The 15,419-nt window shown below is 38.6% G+C and overlaps 1 protein-coding gene across 5 annotated transcripts in view; it reads left to right on the top strand.

Moving 5' to 3' along the window:
* Positions 1-15,419, top strand: part of LOC135319485 (Fanconi anemia group B protein-like) — a 57,600-nt gene that overhangs the window by 41,196 nt on the left and 985 nt on the right. The window lies entirely within an intron of this gene.

The raw sequence follows: 15,419 nt of genomic DNA, 5'->3' as shown, positions 1-15,419 counted from the left end.
GAATAAGTTCTGGGAACATACTGTACAACGTAGTGACTAGTTAATATATATTTGAAATTTATGGAGAGTGGATCTCAAGTGCTGTCACCATAAAAAAGGAGATAATGGATATAATAATTAGATTGTGGTAATCACTTCACAATGTATCAAAATAGCACAGTGTGTACCTTAAAAATACGTAATTTTTTGTGTGTCAAAAATAAGGAAATAAAGGGGAGGAGGGTATAGCTCAAGTGGTAGACCACATGCTTAGCATGCATGAAGTCCTGGGTTCAATCCCCAGTACCTCCTCTAAAAATAAATAAGTAAATCAAATTACCTCCTCCCCCCAAAAATAAGCAAATAAAGTATTTTAAAATAATAATATAAAATGCATGATACCAATTACAAAGCAGTCTGGAGGGTAAGTGGATTATTAAGAGTATTAGGTTGTAAACATATCAGGAAAATGAAAAAAATATAGTTTATATTAGGCTGGAATAACCCCTAAGAGCATGTTGTAATCAATAAGTTAAACACTACAAGTTAATAGATGTCTGGATGGCTTAGCAAGTCCACTACTAGGTACCTACTCAAAATAAAATTTAAATATATCCCTCAAAACTCCTGTACACCAGTGTTCATGTGGCTTTATTGGAATAAACCCTGAAGTAGACAGTTGAGATGTCCTTCAGTAGGAGAACTGGTAGGCAAATTATAGTATTGTATCCCTTCCATGGAATACTACTCAGAAATTAAAAGGAACAATGCCATGGATTAATCTCATAAACAATGGTGTATGGAACAAAAACATAAAAGAGTAAATACTTTATGCTTTCACTTACATGAAGTTCTAGAACAGACAAAATTAATCCCTGGCAGGGGAAGATGTTAACTAGAAAGGTGCATGGAAACTTTCTGGGATAATGAAAAATTTCTGTATCTTGATTGGAGTGCTGGTTACATAAGTGTATACATTTGTTAAAAATCATCAAACTATACCTTTAAAATCTGTGCACCTTATTTTATGTAAATTTACCTTGATAAAAAAAATTACCGATAAAACAACAACGTAAGGAAAGAGTAGCAAAATTTTTATTAATTAAAAAGAAGGCAAGTGAAAAGGGAAGAGGGAACATAAACCAGATGGGCCAAATAGGAAACAAATAGTAAGATGGTAGATATAAACCCTATATCAGTAATTACATTTAATGTAAATGGATTGAATATTTCTGATAAAAGGAACAAGTTGTTAGTGTTATTTGTATATCTCTTAGTTTAGATTTGTCTGTCCTGCATACAAGAGATACACTTTAAGTAGTAAGATACGGAAGGGTAAAAAGTAGAAGGGTGGATAATGATAAAGCATGCCAACATTAACCCAAAGCAGGCTAGCATAGTGATATTAATCTGCAGATAGTAAGAACAGAATTAGTTTTTGGTTACATGTTGTCCAGAAACTAAAGAATATACTCAGGTATAAAGTTAACACCAAATATAATGTCATCCCCATTTTCACAAAGAAAAACCACCATGGTTCTTATGAGTGAGAAATCATTCTTTTCAGGTAAAAAGAGCAAGCAACATTTTGCAGTCATTAGAGGGAAGCAAACCTAGAAATATAGTTAATTAGATTCTTCCAGAGTTTGTCGAACCAGGAAAGAGTAATTTCCCTCAACCACACACAGCTTCAGAAGGGTTCAGACCAAAAATTAGCACCAAAACCCTGTGAATTACTTGCAATGAGTAGCAAGTCTTAAGGTAAAGTTTACCATTTTGTGAACTCTGCATGGAATGGCTCATTGTGGGTTTAATTACTCTCAGCTAATCATGTGTATTATTCTTATTTTAGAAAACAGTCTGGGTTCAAATCTGGGATCCACCACTTACTAGCTTGGAATATTTGTGCTAGTTAACTTAACGTCCACAGGCCTCAGTTTCTGTCTGGAGCTCAGTGGAGCTGGAGAGAGCTGAGCTACCAGGTGTGGGAGTAGATGATTAAGACATTAAGCCAAAATAAAGGTAGCCATTCAAGTATTTACTCTCTTAGTGCTATAGTGTAAGTGAGAGCAGAGAGAGCAGGCCCCAGATAAGGAGGCCTCTCAATGAGGGTGCCTCATTGAGGCTAGCAATGCAGGTACTTATAAGTATTAAGAACATGGCGAACCAGGGACCTGAGTCCTGGACTGCAGCTCCCTTCAGAAAGTGGCATTGGATTGGTTGTGCACTGTCTGCTGTGGTGGGCAGCTTTCCTCCTCCACCCCTCTAATGTGAGGCCTGCCAGGTAAAGCCTTTTAACTGTCTCTGGTTGGGCCTGAAAAATCACACGTAGGTTTTTGGCCAGAAACTGGACTCTCCTCAGTTTCCACTGTAGAATGGGAGATCATAAATGGCAGAATGCATATAACATGTGCAGGAAAACACCTGGCAAGTGATAAACGCCCAATAAGTGTCTGTATTGTTATTTTGCTGTAGTTGTTGCTAATATTATCCCTGAGTTAAAACTCCTTACATGTTGTGATGTGATATATAAGAAATATACATAATGTGTATATACGTGTATGTATATATATGTATATATACACACACATATACAATTGACGCTGGAACAACACAGGTTTGAACTTACATGTGGATTTTTTTTCCATAATGGATATTACAGGATTACAAGATCCTCGACTGGTTCAATCCAAGTGTTAAGGAACAGGGATATGGAGGGCCGACTATAAGTTATCCTTGGATTTTTGACTTTGAAGAGGGCCAGCCTGTCCAATCCCTGCATTGTTCAAGGGTCAACTGTATTAGGTCCTCATTTCAGGCACTGATCTCCTGAAACCCTTGGAATTTCCTATAATGAGAGTTACAAAATTGTGTTTTGTTATGTTAATGAGGTGACCATTGGGCTGCACCTAAAGATGGAGGCGGGTTGCCAGAGGGGCCAACCTTGTGCCTAGAGGTTTGGAATTTGCAATCTCACCCTCTGGGAGGGAGGAGAGGGGCTTGAGATTAGATTCAATCACCAACTGTCAGTGATTTAATCACTCATGCCTAGGTCATGAAGCCTCCATAAAGACCCCAAAGGACTGAGTTTGAGACCTTCCAGGTTGATGAACATGTGGGAATTTGGAGAGAGTGGCGCTGGTAATCTAGTGAGTAAGTAGGTTTCCTGAGTTCTGTGAGTTGTTCGAGCAAATTAATCGAACCCAAGGAGGAGTCATAGGAAAGTCTGATATGTAGCCCTTTGGTCAGAGTTCAGATAGCAACCTGGCCTTGCACCTGGCATCTGAAGCAAGAGGGCGGGCTGTCTGGTACAAGTGAACCCTTAAGCTGTGGAGTCTGATGCTGTCTCTGGTTAGATAGGCATCAGAATTGAGCTGAACTGTAGGACACTAAGTTGGTGTCTATAGAACTGTTTGTTGGAGATATGGGTAAATCCCCACCCCACCCCCACATTGAAATTGGGTCCAAGAACCCAAAAGACTTATAAATGCTTACTTACAAGCAATTTCTATAATTAACTGCAATTAAGACTCTGATATCTGCCCCTCTTATGGTACTGGTGAAAATAAAACAGGTAAAACTTTTCTGCAAAGTCATTTTGCATTAGGTATCAAAGACCTTAGGTACTCAAAGTCTTTGAGCATGGGCACTGCTAGAAATTTACTGTAAGAAAGCAATCCAGTATGTGGAAAAAGATACATGCTCAGAGATGATCATTGCACTGTTTCAAACAATAAAAAATGAAATGTCTAGCAATAGGAAAAATGATTTTAGAATTTGTTTCATTCATATGATGGAATATTCTGCAGCTCTTAAAAATCATGTTCACACGTGCATAAGCAATTCACCGAAATAATTTCCATTGACTGAACTGGCACAAATTTATTTATTTATTTATTTATTTATTTATTTATTTATTTATCGTTGAAGTATAGTCAATTTATAATGTGTTAGTTTCTGATTACAGCACAGAGATTCAGTTATACATATATATTATTTTTCATATTCTTTTCAATTATAGTTTATTACAAGATACTGTATAGTTCCCTGGGCTATACAGCAGGACCTTGTTGTTTATCTGCTTTATATATAGTAGTTTGTATCTGCTAATCCTAAACTCCTAATTGATCCCTTCCCCCTCCCCACTTTGGTAACCATCAGTTTGTTTTCTATGTCTGTGAGTCTGTTTCTGTTTTGTAAATAAGTTCATTTGTATCATATTTTACATTCCACGTATAAGTGATACATGCTTGTCTTTGACTCACTTCACTTACTGTGATTATCTCTAGGGCCATCTTTGTTGCTGCTAATGGCATTATTTCATTCTTTTTTATTTATTTTTAATCTTTAAAAACATTTATTTATTTATTTATTTTAAATTCTATGATGCATTCTACTTAAATGGCTTTACATTTAAAAAAAATTTTTTATTGAGTTATAATCATTTTACAATGTTGTGTCAAATTCCAGTGTAGAGCACAATTTTTCAGTTATACATGAACATATATATATTCATTGTCACATTTTTTTCTCTATGAACTACCATGAGATCTTGTATATATTTCCCTGTGCTATACAGTATAATCTTGTTTATCTATTCTACATTTTGAAATCCCAGTCTGTCCCTTCCCACCCCCCACCCCCTTGGCAACCACAAGTTTGTATTCTATGTCTATGAGTCTGTTTCTGTTTTGTATTTATGTTTTGTTTTGTTTTGTTTTGTTTTTTAGATTCCACATATGAGCGATCTCACATGGTATTTTTCTTTCTTTTCTGGCTTACTTCACTTAGAATGACATTCTCCAGGAACATCCATGTTGCTGCATATGGTGTTATGTTGTCGGTTCTTATGGCTGAGTAGTATTCCATTGTGTAAATATACCACTTCTTCTTTATCCAGTCATCTGTTGCTGGACATTTAGGCTGTCTCCACGTCCGGGCTACTGTGAATAGTGCTGCTATGAACATTGGGGTGCAGGTGTCATTTTGAAATAGGGTTCCTTCTGGGTATATGCCCAGGAGTGGGATTCCTGGGTCATACAGTAAGTCTATTCCTAGTCTTTTGAGGAATCTCCATACTGTTTTCCACAGTGGCTGCCCCAAACTGTATTGCCATCAGCAGTGTAGGAGGGTTCCCTTTTCTCCACAGCCTCTCCAGCATTTGTCATTTGTGGATTTTTGAATGATGGCCATTCTGACTGGTGTGAGATGATACCTCATTGTAGTTTTGATTTGCATTTCTCTGATAATTAGTGATATTGAACATTTTTTCATGTGCCAGTTGATCATTTGTATTTCTTCCTTGGAAAATTGCTTGTTTAGGTCTTTTGCCCATTTTTGGATTGGGTTGTTTGTTTTTTTCTTATTAAGTCGTATGAGCTGCTTATATATTCTGGAGATCAAGCCTTTGTCAGTTTCGTTTGCAAAAATTTTCTCCCATTCCGTAGGTTGTCTTTTTGTTTTACTTATGGTTTCCTTTGCTGTGCAGAAGCTTGTAAGTTTCATTAGGTCCCATTTGTTTATTGCTTTTTTTCTATTGCTTGGGTAGACTGCCCTAGGAGAACATTTTTGAGATGTATGTCAGATAATGTTTTTCCTATATTTTCTTGTAGGTGGTTTATTGTATCTTGTCTTATGTTTAAGTCTTTGATCCATTTTGAGTTGATTTTTGTGTATGGTGTAAGGTAGTGTTCTAGCTTCATTGTTTTACATGCTGCTGTCCAGTTTTCCCAACACCATTTGCTGAAGAGACTGTCTTTATTCCATTGTATATTCTTGCCTCCTTTGTCGAAGATTAGTTGACCAAAAGTTTGTGGGTTCATTTCTGGGCTCTCTGTTCTGTTCCATTGGTCTATATATCTGTTTTTGTACCAATACCATGCTGTCTTGATGACTGTAGCTCTATAGTATTGTCTGAAGTCTGGGAGAGTTATTCCTCCAGCCTCTTTCTTTTTCTTCAGTAACACTTTGGCAATTCTAGATCTTCTGTGGTTCCATATAAATTTTACTATGATTTGTTCTAGTTCTGTGAAATATGTCCTGGGTAATTTGATAGGGATTGCATTAAATCTGTAGATTGCCTTGGGCAGTGTGACCATTTTAACAATATTGATTCTTCCAATCCAGGAGCATGCGATGTCTTTCCATTTTTTAAAGTCGTCTTTAATTTCCTTCATCAATGGTTTATAGTTTTCTGTGTATAATTCTTTCACCTCCTTGTTTAGATTTATTCCTAGGTATTTTATTACTTTGGGTGCTATTTTAAAGGGGATTGTTTCTTTATTCTTTATTTTTTAATTGAATTATGGTCATTTTACAATGTTGTGTCAAATTCCAGTTATTTCATTCTTTTTTATGGTTGAGTAGTATTCCATTATATATATAATATGTAATATAGATATACCCCATTTTCTTTATCCATTCATCTGTTGATGGACACTTAGGTTGCTTCTATGTCTTGGCTATTGTAAACAGTACCACTGTGAACATTGTTGTGCATGTATCTTTTCAAATTAGTTTTGTAGGTGTATATGCCCAGGAGTGGCATTGCTGGATTATATAATAACTGTATTTTTAGTTTTTTAAGGAACCTCCGAAATGTTTTCCATAGAGGCTGCACCAATTTACCTTCCCACCAATAGTGTAAGAGGGTTCTCTTTTCTCTATACCCTCTCCAGCATTTATTATGTATAGATTTTTTGATGATGGCCATTCTGATCCTTGTGAGGTGATACTTCATTGTCGTTTTGTTTTGCATTTCTCTAATAATTAGCGATGTTGAGCATCTTTTCATATGCCTGTTGGCTGTCTAAATGTCTTCTTTGAAGAAAAGTCTTTTTAGGTCTTTTGCCCAGTTTTTGATTGGGTTATTTGGATTTTTTGTTACTGAGTTATATGAGCTGTTTGTATATTCTGGAAATTAAGCCCTTGTCAGTCACATCATTTGCAAATATTTTCTCCCAGTCTGTAGGTTGTCTTTGTTTTGTTTATGGTTTCCTTTGCTATGCAAAATCTTGTAAGTTTGGTTAGGTCCCATTTATTTATTTTTGCTTTTGTTTCTATTGCCTTGGGAGACTGACCCAAGAAAACATTGCTACGATTTATGTCAGAGAATATTTTGTGAATTGGCACAGATTTAAATGTTCTTTAACAATACCTTTTGCCATCAAGGACATGGAGAATTTGGTGATACCTAAACAAAGTTACAAATGCTTATGCTCTTTGACGAAGAGCTTCTAGGAATTTATCCCAAAATATATTTGCAAACATGTATATATATGTATGGGTACGTATCTGTGTGTATGTATTTACTTTGACATTGTTTGTAATGGCAAACAAATGAAAACTGGAAGGGAATGGTTAAATCAATCGCATACGTCCATTCAGTGGTATTTTATGCACTCGTAAAAATGGAGGATGTGCTCTCTGCAGTGATATGGAAAGATCTCAACATATATTGTTCAGTCAGTAAAGCAAGATGCAGAACTGTGTACAGTAAATTACCTTTTGTGTTAGAAAGTGAAAAAAAAAAAAAAACCATGAGTGTATTTTCCTGTGTGCTTGCATTTGCTTCTATCTGGAGAGATGCATCAGAAACTGGCAGGCTCAATAATGGACCCTAAAGATATAGCCACTTCCTAACCTCTGGGACCTGTGACTGTTACCTTATATGGCAAAAGATGTGATTGAGGAGATTATCCTGGGTGATGTGGGTGGGCTTTAAATGCCATCACAGGTATCCCTATAGGAGAGAGACGGAGAGTGACTACAGATGCAGCAGAGGAGAAGGCAGGGAATAGAGTGATGTAGTCAAAGGTCAAAGGATGCTAGCAGCCACGAGGAGCTGGAAGGGGCAAGGAGCAGAGTCTCTTCTGGAGCCTCTGCAGTGAGCGTGGCCCAGCTGACACCTTGATTTCCTGGCAGTGACACTAAATGGAGACTTCTGGCATCCAGAGTTTGACAGAATAGATTTCTGTTAAGCCATCAAGTTTATGGTAATTTGTTACAGTAGCCGTAAGAAACTAATTCAGAAACTAATAATAATAATAACCTCTTATGGAGAATTAGATGACTGGAACAGAAGTGAGAGTAAGATTTTTGACTGATGATCTTTTTATAGTGTTTATTTTGTCTAACAAGATGAATACATTTACGTTTAAAATGTTAACTGTTAGACATAGAAAACAAACTTACAGTTACCATGGGGGAAGGGGGTGGGTGGAGGGATAAATTGGGAGTTTGGGTTTAGCAGATACAAACTGCTATATATAAAATAGATGAACAACGAAGTCCTACTGTATAGCACAGGGAACTACATTTAGTATCTTGTATTAAACTGTAATGGAAAAGAATATGAAAAATAATAAATATATAAATAAAGGAAAGAAAAATAATATATATGTATAACTCAATCTCTGTGGCTGTACACCAGAAACTAATGCAACATCGTAAACCGACTATACTGCAATTCAAAAGCGTAAACTGTTAAAACATTTAACTCAAAGATTGCCCCTCTTCTCCGCTCAGGCCGGCCCCCAGTTCTGCAGACCAGCAGTGAGGGAGGGGACTAGACTGTATTCTGGGCCTCCACTCACTCTGCTGTCCCGGCTGGCTTCTGATGTCAAGATTCAAGGCAAAGAGCAATCCCCTCCAAGTGGCCTTAGCGCAGTCTAGGCACCTGTGTCACAGCATGCTGAGGCGACTGCAAGCTCTTCATCTCACAGCATGTTTCTATGAGCTATTCAGACAGCTCTTGGAGGCCTTGGCACTGCCACATTCCACGACCAGGGTGAGAAACAACTTCCTCTGACTCCCCTTTAACTCCTACTCTTTGAATCTTGGGAAGCAGGTATGGAGTTCCCATATCCTTCCCCTTACTGAACAACGGGGGGGCCTTCTCCTCTGGTCTTTACATAACCAAAGGAGTTCAGTCGATTTCACAGAACGATGACGATCAGTCTCAAGGAGGCCATCCTCCACGGGCACTCCATTCAATATCTGCCTTAACAGGCAATCTATTACACAAGCAGTCACAGAGTTCTGCCATTTTGAATGCCAGGATATTTCTCAGTTCCATTCATTTGCCTTGCCACCACCTCGTTCAGGCCACATCTTTCACCGGGATAATTGTGGCAGCTTCCTAACCCTGCCTGCGTAGTATCATTTCGTTTCAGTCCATTTCCTAAACAGTAGCCAGAGCACTCTTTCCAAATGCAAATCAGATCGTGTCACCTCCTGGTTCAAAACAAGTCAGATGTTTCCCACTGGCCTCCTAGTGAACCCCTACTGTGATTTTACAAGGCCTTCATGATCTGGCCCCTTCTTACTTCTCCAGCTTTGCATGTCATCTTCCTCTGCCTCCCCCACTGCTCACCAATCCCTTTGCTTCTTTCCTAGTCCTGTCCTCCTGATTTGCTTTCCATTTCTGGCAAATACTGACCAGTTTCTCTCCCTCTCCCTCTCTTTCTCCAACCTTGCTCCTCTACCTCTCATCTCCCAGCCTTTCCCGATCTTGTTTCCCAGCCTGAAATTATCTTCCCTCCTTTCTTTACTGGTATGTTTCCCAATTCTCCTTTATGTCACAATTTAAAGCCACTTCACTGAAAAAGTCTTTGCTGATCCCTGAGACTAGGTTAGAGTCATGTTTTACGTGCTCCCACAACTGTTGAACTAACTTTTTTGTATTGTAACATCCATCACATTGGTACTGTAATTGCCCATCTTATTTGTTTTGTCTTTCTTTGGTTTCCTAATTAGAAGGGAAACTCACTGAGGGCAGGGACTTCATAAGAGTTTAGTCCATAGAAGGTACGGAATAGAAATGTGACCATAGGAGGTCACATAAATGAATAAACCCTAACACAATTTAATATCAAAAGTAAGTGAACCAGTAAATGAAGAACAGTGGTAATAAACAGCATTTGTTAGGGTACAAATCCAGTTAGACCTCGACCTAGATTTTACCTTCTTGAAGTTTAAACCTAACAAAGATAACTGCGAAAGATAGATGGCAGTAATCTCAGCTGTCTCAAACTTTATATGAAAATAGTGTTTTTATTATTAAAATACATTTTATTATAGTTACATAAGAAGTTAACATAAGGAGAAGTTGGGGGAATAGTATCCAGGAAATCAACACTATTTTTGCAATCCTTCAGAAGTCTAAAATGATCTCAAATTTAAAAATTTTTAAAAATGCTTTTTTGTATGCATTCTTAGTTATGTAATTCTCTTCAAAATAGGAATTTCACTAATACGTTAAGACAAAAGAGATGAGGATCTGAACATTTTTTGAAGTTAATATTGATCTAGAATTTCAGATATGAATTTGGAGTGCCTAAAATATCCTACTCATTGCATTACTAAAAGTGCAATGAGTTTGGTCTATTACAAATTCCCTTTATTGCTATAAAGATAAAAGCAGATATAGAAAATTAAGATATTTTTCCATAAATAGGTTTGATTCTCAAAATTCCATAATGCCTATAATGGCTAAAATATTTTTAGGTAAGAAACTGTCATATTAACTTAGATGAAATACACTACATTTGTACCACAGTTCAGTAATAGGTTACATATCTCATTTACAGAAAGCCCTTGAGAGAGAGAGAAAAAAATCATATGAAAAGTGAAGCTCCATGCTGAGGGTATAAACTTGATAAAAGCCAGTAAAGGAGGAAAAAAGGCATTTGTCTAATTTCATGTTTTCATTATATTTTAAAATATGTATTCAGAAAATGCTGCCCTCTAACAAATTAACCCTCTGTCATACAGCTGATAAATAGTTATGACATATGACTTGGCACAGAACATAACATAGACTGAGATAAAGCATCTAATATAATTTATGACATATATAACCTAATTATTTTAACAAATGATTATTCCAGAAGGTTTTCTTTTGATCTGCTACAAATTCATATAGTCACATAACCAGGCTATGTTTAAACTACTGTAAAGTGATATTAAATGGGGCTGTTTTTACTGTCTGGGGGTGGGGAGGGGGTCCCACAAAGCCCACAGAGCTGAGGTCAGAGGGTGTCAACTGTCTAGTCATTCTAAAGATAGGTGACTTAATCACCTAAGAGACAGATTCAGTGACCACGACCTACCACCAGCTTATGTAGGAGAAGCCCAGAGCAGCTTAATAGAAAAATTGAAGGGGAGGTGTTCTTTCAAAGTGAGAAGAAATCAGAATATCCTGGCATTTTTGTTCTCTTCTTCTTGGGGCCATTCTCTACTCTTGCAAACCAGGTCAAAGAGGTTCAGGAATCAGCAAGAAACTCCTTTGGGGAGATGAGAAGACAGGACTAGGAAAGAAGCAAAGGGATTGGTGAGCAGTGGGGGAGGGAAGATGACATGCAAAGCTGGAGAAGTAAGAAGGGGCCAGATCGTGAAGGCCTTGTAAAATCACAGTAGGGGTTCACTAGGAGGCCAGTGGGAAACATCTGACTTGTTTTGAACCAGGAGGTGACACGATCTGATTTGCATTTGGAAAGAGTGCTCTGGCTACTGTTTAGGAAATGGACTGAAACGAAATGATACTACGCAGGCAGGGTTAGGAAGCTGCCACAATTATCCCGGTGAAAGATGTGGCCTGAACGAGGTGGTGGCAAGGCAAATGAATGGAACTGAGAAATATCCTGGCATTCAAAATGGCAGAACTCTGTGACTGCTTGTGTAATAGATTGCCTGCTAAGGCAGATATTGAATGGAGTGCCCGTGGAGGATGGCCTCCTTGAAACTGATCGTCATCGTTCTGTGAAATCGACTGAACTCCTTTGGTTATGTAAAGACCAGAGGAGAAGGCCCCCCCGTTGTTCAGTAAGGGGAAGGATATGGGAACTCCATACCTGCTTCCCAAGATTCAAAGTTAGGCAGTCCTGTGAACATAGGCCAGAAAGACCTCTTCTGACATCAGACAGGCAGTGGGATTCTGTAAATACAATGACTGAAGAAAGGGGGCTGGTGAACAGGGACCAAGACAGGGATCTTGGAGTTTATTGAGAAGGGCTGGTGTAGGCATAATCTGTGGTTGGTCCTGGAGGCTTCTCTAGACCTAAGGTCCCGAGCTTTTATGGTACATGATGTGGCACTCCTTGTAGCCTGAGATGGGCTCTTGATCCAGCAGCAGTCAGCTGTACAGAAGTTGTTTACAACAGCAAAACTGTGGAAGAACTCTTTTCAATAGCCATTCTCTAGTTGGGTCTTCCCTTGGTATTTGTATGAAGAACCAAGACCATCCTTTCTACCCTGATCCCACCCCATTGATCAGGTAAGCCCTGGAGGTCATGGCCTATTATGAGATGTGATACAGAGGGAGGAAATGGACTTGCTACTACCAGCAGGAATGGAGTCTTGAATTTATAATTGTTTCTGTCTGTATTGAGCTCAGGGATGGTGAAACAGGTAGCACTGGTTCCAGTTGGGTATTAGGATTGAAGGAGAAGGAGGAGTCAAGAATGTTTCTCACGATTTTGTTTTGAGATCTGGGTGTACAGTGACAACGTTCCCAACCGTGTGGAATTCGCTGCCCATCCCTGTGCTATACTTGGCTAGGGTTTTATATCTTTTTCCAGACCCCAGACAATAACTAACATTTGCATAGTAGTTTACCATTTTTTTAACTTTAAAAAGTCATTTTTATTTATTTTTTATTTTTTTAAACATTTTTGATTGATTTATAATCATTTACAATGTTGTGTCAAATTCCAGTGTAGAGCACAATTTTTCAATTATACATGAATATATATATATTCACTGTCACATTTTTTTTCTCTGTGAGCTACCATAAGATCTTGTATATATTTCCCTGTGCTATACAGTATAATCTTGTTTATCTGTTCTACAATTTTGAAATCCCAGTCTATCAGTAGTTTACCATTTATCAGGAGCTTTCACACATATTATCATATGTGATGCTTTTCAATGCCCTGCGATGTCCACTAGGCTGTCTGCTATTTCTCTTTATTGTGATAAAGAAATTGAAGCTCAGAGAGGTGGAATGAGTTACTCAAGGTAATACAGCTAATAAGAATTCCAGCTCTGGATCCAGTTCTTATAATTCAGTCATCTGCTTGTTCATTTATATATCCATTCTTGATTTCTTACACAAATAATGGGTGTTTCCTAGACCCGTTACTGGGGTAATCTCCAGGGATACAAAGGTATGCATGCTATTCCTTCCCTGAAGGACTGGCATGGACAGATGTGTTCACACATCAAAAAAATGCAAGTAGATTTCTCCAAAAGAGTAGATGTTGTGTAAGGGCGCCGGAAAGTCCACGTGAATGATGTGTGAGAAATGTCAAGTGGAGGAGGAAGAGAGACACCCCAGGCAACTGCTTTATGTTACTGCATGTTCCATGGTTCTCTGATGTATCACTGAGAGAGTGAAGTTAATGAGACTGACTTTTATGAAATTTTATGAAAAATTTGGAGGGAAAGAAGTAAGGACTGAATTGAGGGACAGCATTGTTTTATGCAAATGGTGAGATTTAATGAATAAATTCCTCCTTTAAAGGTCTTTTTTTGAAGTCAGCTATGTAGTGAAAGGAATTATGTTTCTAAGATGGGCAGTGTTCTCTATTGTGTTTCACAGTTTGAACCCAGAATGCTAAACATTCCTCCAAATTACAAAGCAGGGGAAATTGAAGTTTCATAACTAACAAATGTAAAATCGCAATTGTTCACCAGGATAGTATAAAAGTCTGTATTAGAGCAGGTGAAAATATGGTGGTCCCTTTGATTCTTAATGGAAAATATTGTGACATTTCTATGGAAAGAGAAGTTTACAAAGTCAGACTTTTTTATCCTAATTCAGTCTGAGCACTATTCCTTTCCACAGTTAAGTGGTATAACATATCATCAGTTCATATTGAACTGAATGTCCTCCGAATTTTCTTGAGTCATAATTTATGTCTTTTCTATACTTCCGCACCCATCTTTTTACAGCAACTAATAGATGGGGGACTGACGCCAACTTCGCTCCCCAAAGCCCTGTGTTACCTCCGGCACCATCACTACTGTAGAGGAGATTTTCCCATCATCCTGACTCTACGCAGTCCCACCTTTTCTTTTCCCTTTAAGATCTGATTGTAATTACTTTGTTAGTGGTGGTAAAAGTAAGATCTTCCTTGAAGGGCGTTTTTAGAAGTGGTGGATGAAACTTCAAGAAAAAGAATGCAGTTTAGACTGGCCTGTCTCCAAGGCCAGAACCCCGCCAGTGACTCCTACTCCATTGTGGTGTAGGACAGAGACCCTGCTGCAGGCTGAGGCTGTCTGGGGTTCAGGCCTGGCTGCGACACTCGCAGTGCACTCCTCCAGGATGGCCCACCTCACTTGTATCTGGCATGCGAACACCTAGGCCTTTGTCTCAATAGATGTTGGGCGAGTGGATGAAGCCGTGGAGCAAACCCCTCTCCCTCTCTCTCTCCTTCTCACCTCCCTCTCTGCGCCTCCCCTTCCCCTCCCCTCCTCTCTTCTCCTCTTCTCCTTTTTAATAATAGACCCTTTGCATTCCCAAGTGTTCCACCTCAAGAATCCACGAACTGAAAACCACTGTGGAAAATAATTTTCCCTATTGAATGCACGTAGAAGAGAGAAGAGGAAAAAAAGTGCACAAAACAAAAACCCAAACAAAACACGAAACAGGCAGAGAAAACCCAGATCCCTCTGAGGTCTTCAGATGGTGGCCCTTCTTCCGTGTCCATCTAGTCTTCAGTCTTGTCAGTTCCTCCATCCAACAAACAGCCTCTCGGACTATCGTCTCCCCCTCATTCCTCCTCCTACCTCCAGTTCCGGTCCTCGTTACTTCACACTTTACTTACTACAGTAAACTGTCCGCTGGTCTTCCTGACTTTGCTGTTTTCTGTTTGTTTTCTCTAGTCTGTTGCAGATTAGTGGCCCTAGACATCTCGATATCTCCTTTCTTCTTGGCGGGTGGTACAGAGTGGCCCCAGTGAATGTACTGGCTCATATGCGGACTCTCTCCAGGAGCTCTATGTCAACCATCCAAGGGATGTATGTCACCCAGCAACCCTGCTTTCCACTCCTGAAAGCCACTTATAGACCTGCGCGGCCCAACACAGAGCCACTAGCCATATGTATAATTGAACCTTCGAAATTTGCCCTGTAGGCCTGAGCAATCCAACTTTTAATTCATTTAATTTTAATTGTTTGGCTTTTAAATTTAAAAACTGAGGCAGTTTTGTCAGGGTAGCTGTGAATCTTAACAGAAAATGATTTTTGATGTTTGATTCAGTTGTGGGAAACCTTTTATGTATATGTATTTGGAGCATCTTGGGTAACTGAATTCATCTTTTCAGTTGTAAATTTGACAGTGTCTAAATGCAGATCAAATATTGCTGGTGAATTTAGCATCCAAATTGAGATCTGTTGTAAGTATGAAATGCACATTAGATTTCTGAGACTTAGTATGA

The sequence above is a fragment of the Camelus dromedarius genome, chromosome 27, assembly GCF_036321535.1.
Source record: "Camelus dromedarius isolate mCamDro1 chromosome 27, mCamDro1.pat, whole genome shotgun sequence".
Taxonomy (NCBI): Eukaryota; Metazoa; Chordata; class Mammalia; order Artiodactyla; family Camelidae; genus Camelus; species Camelus dromedarius.
Note: the sequence above shows the minus strand (reverse complement) of the source record. Positions and strands in the feature narration are given on the sequence as shown.